At 37.2% G+C, this 8,459-nt stretch overlaps 1 non-coding gene across 1 annotated transcript; it reads right to left on the reverse strand.

Moving 5' to 3' along the window:
- Positions 1-7,928: 7,928 nt before the first annotated feature.
- LOC148549019 (small nucleolar RNA R71) lies at positions 7,929-8,035 on the reverse strand. Its single transcript, XR_015898050.1, has one exon. It is a non-coding gene; the product is annotated as a small nucleolar RNA R71 (small nucleolar RNA).
- Between the last annotated feature and the right edge of the window lie 424 nt (positions 8,036-8,459).

Below are 8,459 nucleotides of genomic sequence, written 5' to 3' on the forward strand. Positions count from 1 at the left end.
CTAAAATTGCCTATTCTGAATGTTGTATGAATTCGTTATTGATTTCCTCATTCTCTGGCTTCTATTCTGTGTTTTTGGACTTGGATTTGGGCCGAAAAAGGGTCCAGAAATCACTGGGGGCGATTTCTACAATTTTCTGCACGTGGAGTCCATCACGCGTGCGCGTGGGTCACGCGTTCGCGTCATTTGATATTTTTCCTTATCACGCGTACGCGTCAGTCACGCGTACGCGTCAATTGTGTTCTGCTCTATGCACGCGTTCGCGTCGTCCATGCGTACGCGTCACTACCATTTCAGACTAGGCACGCGTCCGCGTCGTCCACGCGTGCGCGTCGCTGCCTTTTTCTTCAAAACTCTATTTTTGTGCTTTCCTTCCATTTTTGCATGTTTTCTTTCTATCCTCTAAGCCATTCCTACCCTAAAAGCCTAAAAATACTTAACACACAAATCACGGCATCGAATGGTAATGAAGGATAATCAAAATAATTATTTTTAAGGCATAGGAAACATGTTTTCACATATATCATAAAATATGGAAGGAATAGTAAAACCATGCAAATCTTATGAATAAGTGGATGAAGAATTGATAAAAACACTCAATTGAGCACAAGATGAATCATAAAATAGGGGTTTATCAACCTCCCCATACTTAAATATTAGCATGTCCTCATGCTAAATCCAAGAGAAGAGAATGAAGGTAGAATGGTGGAATCTCATGCAATGCAATCTATTCTAAATGCAAGCTACATAAATGAATCATGCAATTCTAATTTTTATCCACATATATATATAAAGCTTACATGTGGTTAAATTGAGTTAAATTTTTCAAGGAATCATATATGTACGACTAAAGGCAGACCATATTAAAACACATTCACAATTGAGTTGAGTTAAAAGAATTTACAAACTTGCAAGACAATTAAAAATTAAACATGGATATATGGAATTGAGCTATTGAACCCTCACTGGATTTGTGTTTACTCTCTAATCACTCAGTGTTTAGGGTTAATCACTCTATTCTTCTCTAGTCATGCTTTCTAAAACTTTGTTCTTCATCTAACCAATCAACAAATATATAATGTATACATACAAACATCATGAGGTATTTTTGAAGGTTGTAATGGGACCAAGGTAAAGGTGAGGATATATATATATATATAAGGCTAAGTGAGCTATACAATTGAATCTTTGATTAGTCTAAGATCTTACCTAACATATACATTCTCTATAAAAATTTGCCTAGCTTCCCATAATTTTCCCACTTTCTTATTACATACTCACGTACCAATTTTTATTTTTGATTTTATCCCATGTGCATTGATTTTTCTATTAAACTTAATAATGGGGTAATTTTATCCCCTTATTTATTTAAAAAAAAAATTTGAAACATAAACACAACATATATCAATGCACATAGTATTTTAATTTAAATTGGTTTCATATGGGTATGCTCCCAAATTTCTGATTATCTTATTAACTTAACCTTTTCCTATCAACGCATGTTCCCACGTTTTCCCCACACTTAGTGGATTCACAATCTCTACCTTAAGCTAACCAAATATTGAGGCCATTATTTGATTTTAGCTCACTTATCCCAAAATAGCCTACCTTTTACATCACCCTTTTTAGCCCCCTTGAGCCTTTAAATCTCCTTTTATTCTATAAACCGCATTACTAGCCTTAAGCAGAAAAACAAAATAAAAATCCCAAGTTGAATCCTTGGTTAGCTTAAGATAGGAAGTATGTATGGTTTAAATGTGGAAAAACCTATTGGGAACATGGATGATAAAAACAAAAGGTAGAAAAGTTGAAAAGAATAAAATAATTCAAAATAAAGAGTTTTGGGAAGCATGCTCATGTAAAATCAAATTAATTGAATTACCATGTGCATTAAAAAAATATTTATTTTTAGTATTTAAATAAAGAGGACACAAAAGAGTTCCCCAAATGTAAAATAAAGCATTGCACATGGGATAAAAATAATAAACATTGAAACATGAGCATGTAACATCAAAAGTGGAAAAATATGGGAAAATAGGTAAAGAAGCTTTGCTTTACAAAGTATGTATGTTAGGTGAGATCTTAGACTAATTAAGGATTCACTTATTAGCTCACTTAGCCTTATACATATACCCTTACCTTTACCTTGGCCCCATTGCAACCTTAACTAAAGACCTCATGATTTTTGGTATGTCTATATTCTATAATTGTTGATTGGTTAGATGAAGAACAAAGTTATAGAAAGTAAGAATAAAAAGAAGAATAGAGTGATTAACCCAATAAACACTGAGTGACTAGAGAGTAAACACAAAATTCAGTGAGGGTTCAATAGCTTATTAACATATATCTCTGCTAAATTATTGATTGTCTTGCAAGTTTATAAAATGTTTTTCTCTCCCATCTCAATTGTAAAGGCACTTTATCAATTATCTAAGGTTTGGCTATATATATATATGACTCCTTGAGAATGTGAATTAGTTCAACTACATGCAAGCTTTATATACAAGTGAATAAAAAATTTAGAATTGCATGATGCATCTAGGTAGTTGCATTTAGATTAGATTGCATTGCATGGCATTCTACCACTTTAACCTAACATTACTCTTGGACTTAGCATGAGGACATGCTATTGTTTAAGTGTGGGGAGGTTGATAAACCCATATTTTATGATATATTTTATGCTTAATCTGAGTGATTTATTCAATCCTTCACCCACTTATTCATATTAATTGCATGGTTTTACTTTCCCTTCCTTATTATATGATGTATGTGAAAAACATGTTTCCTATGCTTTAAAATTAATTATTTTAATTACATTTATTTCCATTCGATGCCGTGATTAGTGTGTTGAGTAGTTTCAAATCTTCTAAGGCAGGAATGACTTAAAGGATGGAAAGGAAACATACAAAAATGGAAGGAAAGCATAAAACGGAATTTTTGAAGAAACTGGCAGCCACGCGATCGCATGGACGACGCGGTCGCATGCCAAGCGCGAAGAAGCAGCGACGCGGTCGCATGACTGACGCGACCGCGCGCCTTAAGCAGAACACATATGACGCGGCCGCATGACTGACGCGACCGTGTGACAAGGAAAACTCTGAATGACGCGACCGCGTGACCCACGCGGACGCGTGACAGAGGCCATGCACTAGAAATTGCAGAAAATGCTCCCAGCGAATTTTAAAGCCCTTTTTGGCCCAAATCCAAGTCCAGAAGGCATAGACCAGAGGTTATGAAGTGGGAGAATGCATCCATTCAAGGGAGTCCCCATTATTTTTAGTTTTCATGATTTAGATTTAGTTTCGAGAGGGAGATTTTCTCCTCTCTTTTAGGATTAGGATTTAGGATTTCTCTTAGTTTTAGGAGTGACTCTCGATCCCAGGTTCAATGTTCTTTTACTTTATATTTATCTCTTACTTTTAGATACTTTAATGCTTATATTAGTTATGTTGCCTATTTGGCTTATGCTACATTCATGTTACAGATTACTCTTTTGAATTAATGTTATTTGAGGTATTTCAGTTTAATATTGCTTTCTCTTATTTACATTATTGTTATTCCCATCTGAAGACATTTTTATTCCAGTAGATTTATTTTTCTTCTTTTGGTCTTGGTTAAGAAATCAGTAACTCAGGAGTTATCAAACTCAAACATGATTGATAATTGTTATCTTTGTTAATTAAACTGAACTTCAATAATCCCAATCTTTTCTTAGGAGATAAATAGGATTTGAAGATCAAACCAATTAATCCCTTGACCTTCCTTTATCTTAGTAAAGGTTAACAAAGTGGAATTAAGATTCAATTCTCATCATCATTGATAAGGATAGCCAGGATAGGACCTCTAATTTCTCATACCTTGTCAAAAGTTTATTTACAGTTATTTATTTATTTTAATTGCCATTTAAATTACTTGTTCTTCATTTACTTTAATTGCTAATTAAACTATTCACTCCCCATTCTCAAAACCCTAATTTACAATCTCCATAACCAATAATAAGAACATACTTCCCTGCAGTTCCTTGAGAAGACGACCCGAGGTTTGAATACTTCGGTTATCAATTTATTTAGGGGTTTGTTACTTGTGACAACCAAAACGTTTGTAAGAGTTGATTGCTTGGTTTAGTAACTATACTTACGACGAGAGTTTACTATAACCTCTAAACCATCAATCTTCCCGCTCTTTCAAAATGGCGCCGTTGCTGGGGAACTGCAAACGTGTGCCTTATTATTGGTTATTGTAAATATTTTTCTTTTACTTGTTTATTTGTTTTTATTTTCCCCTCTTTATTTCTTTTAGCTACTATGAATTCTCACCCCTTTCGCTTTGAGTTTGGTTCTAATGTTATTGAAAGGAATGGAAGTTATAACAGAAACATGCATCAAGGTCAGAGCAATCAAAGATGGATGGAGCCAAGAGGATCTGATCAACCCTTTAGGCAACAACACCCTCCAAGATATCATGGACAAAGACCATTCTACAATGCATACCAAGCAAATAGACATGGTGGATAACCTTGTAATTACCAACAAGCCCCACCCTGTGCTTATAGACCATCCTCTCAACATAACTTCGAACCACCACACTGATGCCAAGGCATTTTGGCCAGTTTCACTGACCTTTTCTTTACTGTTTTTAGGGTAGTTTCATGCATTTCTTTAGAAAATAAGCTAGTTTTGGGAAGATATTCACTTACATCTTGATTCAAGCATACATTGTGCACTTTACATGATTTCATAAGGATTTTGCATGAATTTAATGACAAATTGGATGTTGTATTTCCCATGACTTGGAATAGAACTTTGATGCACTCTATTGCTTGATTTCAGGACAAAGGAAGCAAGGAAGAACCACGTTAGCAGCCACGTTAATCTAATTAACGTAACTTCTAACGTGGAATGGAAGTAACTTGCAAAGTTAATGAGAAAAGTAATCGCCAATAACGCTCTCGAAGCCATCATTGCCCACGTTAAGAGTCACGTTAACTAAGTTAACGTGAACTCTAACGTGGAGGAAAGGAAATGGAGCCAACGTTAGTGACACTTACCTTTGTCACTAACGTTGGACCAAGCTCATAAGTGGCCACGTTAAGAGCCACGTTAACTTAGTTAATGTGGCCTCTAACGTTAAGAAGTAAAGGGGAAGCCAACGTTAGTGACATTCAACTTTGTCACTAACGTTGGCCAAGTCACAATAAGCCACGTTAACTTCCACGTTAACCTAGTTAACGTGGTAGCTAACGTGAAGAAAGTAGGTGATCGACAACGTTAGTAACACCAAACATTGTCACTAACGTTGGGATTAACCCACACAAGCCCCAATAAGCCACGTTAACTCCCACGTTAACCTAGTTAACGTTGAAGCTAACGTGAAGAAGGAAGGTGATCGCCAATGTTAGTGACACCTAACATTTTCACTAACGTTGGAAGGAGCCCACACAAGCCACAATGAGCCACGTTAACTCCCACGTTAACTTAGTTAACGTGGAAGCTAACGTGAGGAGGAGAGATGATGAGCCAACGTTAGTGACATTCACCTTTGTCACTAACGTTGGAGATGGCTAACACAGCCACGTTAAAGGCCACGTTAACCTAGTAAACGTGGACTCTAACGTGGGAGCTAGGGGCACATTGGAACGTTAGTGACAAAGTCACTAACGTTCTCGAAGGTTGGCAAGCCTACGTTAAGGAGCCACGTTAACTAAGTTAACGTGGACTCTAACGTAGAGAAGGAGGAGGTTTCTCAATGTTATTGGGAAAGGTAAATCCCAATAACGTGTGCGAAGGACAAAGAGGCAACGTTAGTAGTAACGTTTGTGCCACTAATGTTGAGGTTAACGTGGCTCTTACTTGGGTGAGGAACGTTAGTGAAAAAGGTGATTGTCACTAACGTTCTCGAACCCATATTTTCACTGAACGTTAACACCACTAACGTCCTGAGCTAAAGTCTCTGCCCACTTCACACTTTCTCTCTGCAAGTAAAGCCAAGCCCAATGAAGAAGATAACTGCTTCAAACTCAAGATCCCACCCAAGACCTGAAGATGCAACTAGAAGATCAGAAGAGTAGTATATATAGGAGTAGCTTTGAATTATTTTGGGAGTTGGAAAATATTGGGAGCCTCTTGGCATAGAACTACTCTCTGTATTTTACTTTCTCTGCACTTCTAGTTTCATCATGTATTCTCCATCTTTGTTTTCATTTTCCAGAGCTATGAACAACTAAACCCTTTCATTGGGTTAGGGAGCTCTGTTGTAATTTGATGGATCAATACTAGTTTTCATTATTCTTCTTCTATCTTTTCTCTTGATTTTACTTGAAAGCTTTCGATCTTCATCCAATTGGGTAGTTATCTTGGAAAAGAAGCTATTCAAACTTGGATCTCTTCTGAACCTTGAAAGAGGAATGAAGAGATCATGCTAGAAATGCTTTCTCATGCTGGACCAAATTGGGTTTGGATGGATATGTGACTATAATCCTCTCAACACTTGATTTGGGAAATGCATGTGGTATAATCAGTCACCATACTTCATCTCTTCTCATGAGCAATTAACCAAGGAATTGGCTATTGATCAAGATTTGAGAGATTGAATTACAAGGAATTGTAATTCGATCACTTAAGATTGCCAAGGAGATCAATGAGTGCATTGATTGAGGAAGAGATGAAAATGAAATTGATCTGGAGAATGCAACATCTCCTGAGCCTAATGAACTCCCCATTTCTGATCTTACCTATTCTCTTTAATTTCTGTCATTTACTTTTATGAGCAATTTTCCCATTCCCATTTAAGATTCTGCAATTTACTTTCCGTCATCTATATTCAGCTCTTTATTTCTAGCATTTACTTTTCTATTATTTACTTTCCCGCTATTTAATTTTCTGCAATTCTCAACTCAAATTCTGATTCGCTCAACTAGAACATTCCTCTAATTAAAGTTGCTTGATCAATCAATCCCTGTGGGATTCGACCTCACTCTTTTGTGAGTTTTTACTTGACGACAAATTCGGTACACTTGCCGAAGGAAATTTGTTATGAGACAAATTTTTCGTGCATCAAGTTTATGGCACCGTTGCCGGGGATTGATTGTGCATCAACAATGATTAAATTGGAGGATAACTAGATTGAGCATTTTAATTTTGTTTGATTTAATTTTCTGTTTGAGTAATTTACTTTCAGTTTTAGTTAATTTCTTCCCTTCCCCCTACTTTTTTGTTTTTAGTTATTTACCATTTATTTCACTAACCCACTAACTGTTTGATATATTGCATCACTCACACTAACAGTCATTCTGACAGAAATACTTTCTGCATTTATTTTCCTTGCTTGTACTTGTTGGTTGTATGACAGGGAGAAGAAGCGGGACTTCAACTTCCTTTGATTCTGAACCTGAGAGAACCTTCTTTAGATTAAGGAGGGAAGCAAGAGGAAAAAGAGTAGTTGGTGCTGAGGAAGAGGAGGAATACTTTGAACCAAACATGGAAGAAAACATGGAAAACCATCATGAAGAAGAGGCTCACAACCATGGCGAAGAAGGTCGAGCAAATCATGCTGGGGTGGATAGAAGAGTTTTAGGCTCTTACATCAATCCAAACCCAGGAAACTGTGGAAGTAGCATTCAAAAGCCAACCATCCATGCCAACAATTTTGAACTAAAACTACAGCTCATCACCCTTGTTCAGAACAACTGTTCGTTCGGAGGAAGTGTCCAAGAAGACCCCAATCAACATCTAACCACCTTCCTGAGAATATGTGACACAGTGAAGTCTAATGGTGTTCATCCTGACGCCTATAGATTGCTCTTATTTCCATTCTCACTCAAGGATAAGGCAGCCAAGTGGCTGGAGTCCTTCCCGAAGGAGAGCTTGACAACCTGGGAAGATGTGGTGAACAAATTCTTAGCAAGATTTTACCCTCCTCAACGAATCAATAGGCTGAGAGCTGAGGTCCAAACTTTCAGGCAACAAGATGGTGAGACTCTTTATGAAGCATGGGAGAGGTTTAAGGACCTAACAAGGAGGTGCCCACCAAATATGTTCAACGAATGGGTGCAGCTGCACATTTTCTATGAAGGCCTATCATATGAATCAAAGAAGGCAGTAGACCATTCATCCGGAGGATCTTTGAACAAGAAGAAGACCATTGAGGAAGCCATAGATGTCATTGAAACAGTAGCAGAGAATGATTATTTCTATGCTTCTGAAAGAGGCAACACTAGAGGAGTAATCGAGCTAAACAATGTAGATGCTCTACTGGCCCAAAACAAGCTCATTACCCAGCAGCTGGCTGACCTCACCAAGAAGATGGAGAGGAACCAAGTAGCAGCAATCACTACTTCATCAACAACCCAAGAAGGAGTGAATGAAGAAGCAGAGGGTAGTCAGGAGCAATCCAACTACATTGGGAATTCACCTAGGCAAAACCATGATCTATACTCTAAGACCTATAACCCTGGATGGAGG

Source organism: Arachis ipaensis, chromosome B8, assembly GCF_059453495.1.
Source record: "Arachis ipaensis isolate K30076 ecotype BB chromosome B8, ASM5945349v1, whole genome shotgun sequence".
NCBI classification, from domain to species: Eukaryota; Viridiplantae; Streptophyta; class Magnoliopsida; order Fabales; family Fabaceae; genus Arachis; species Arachis ipaensis.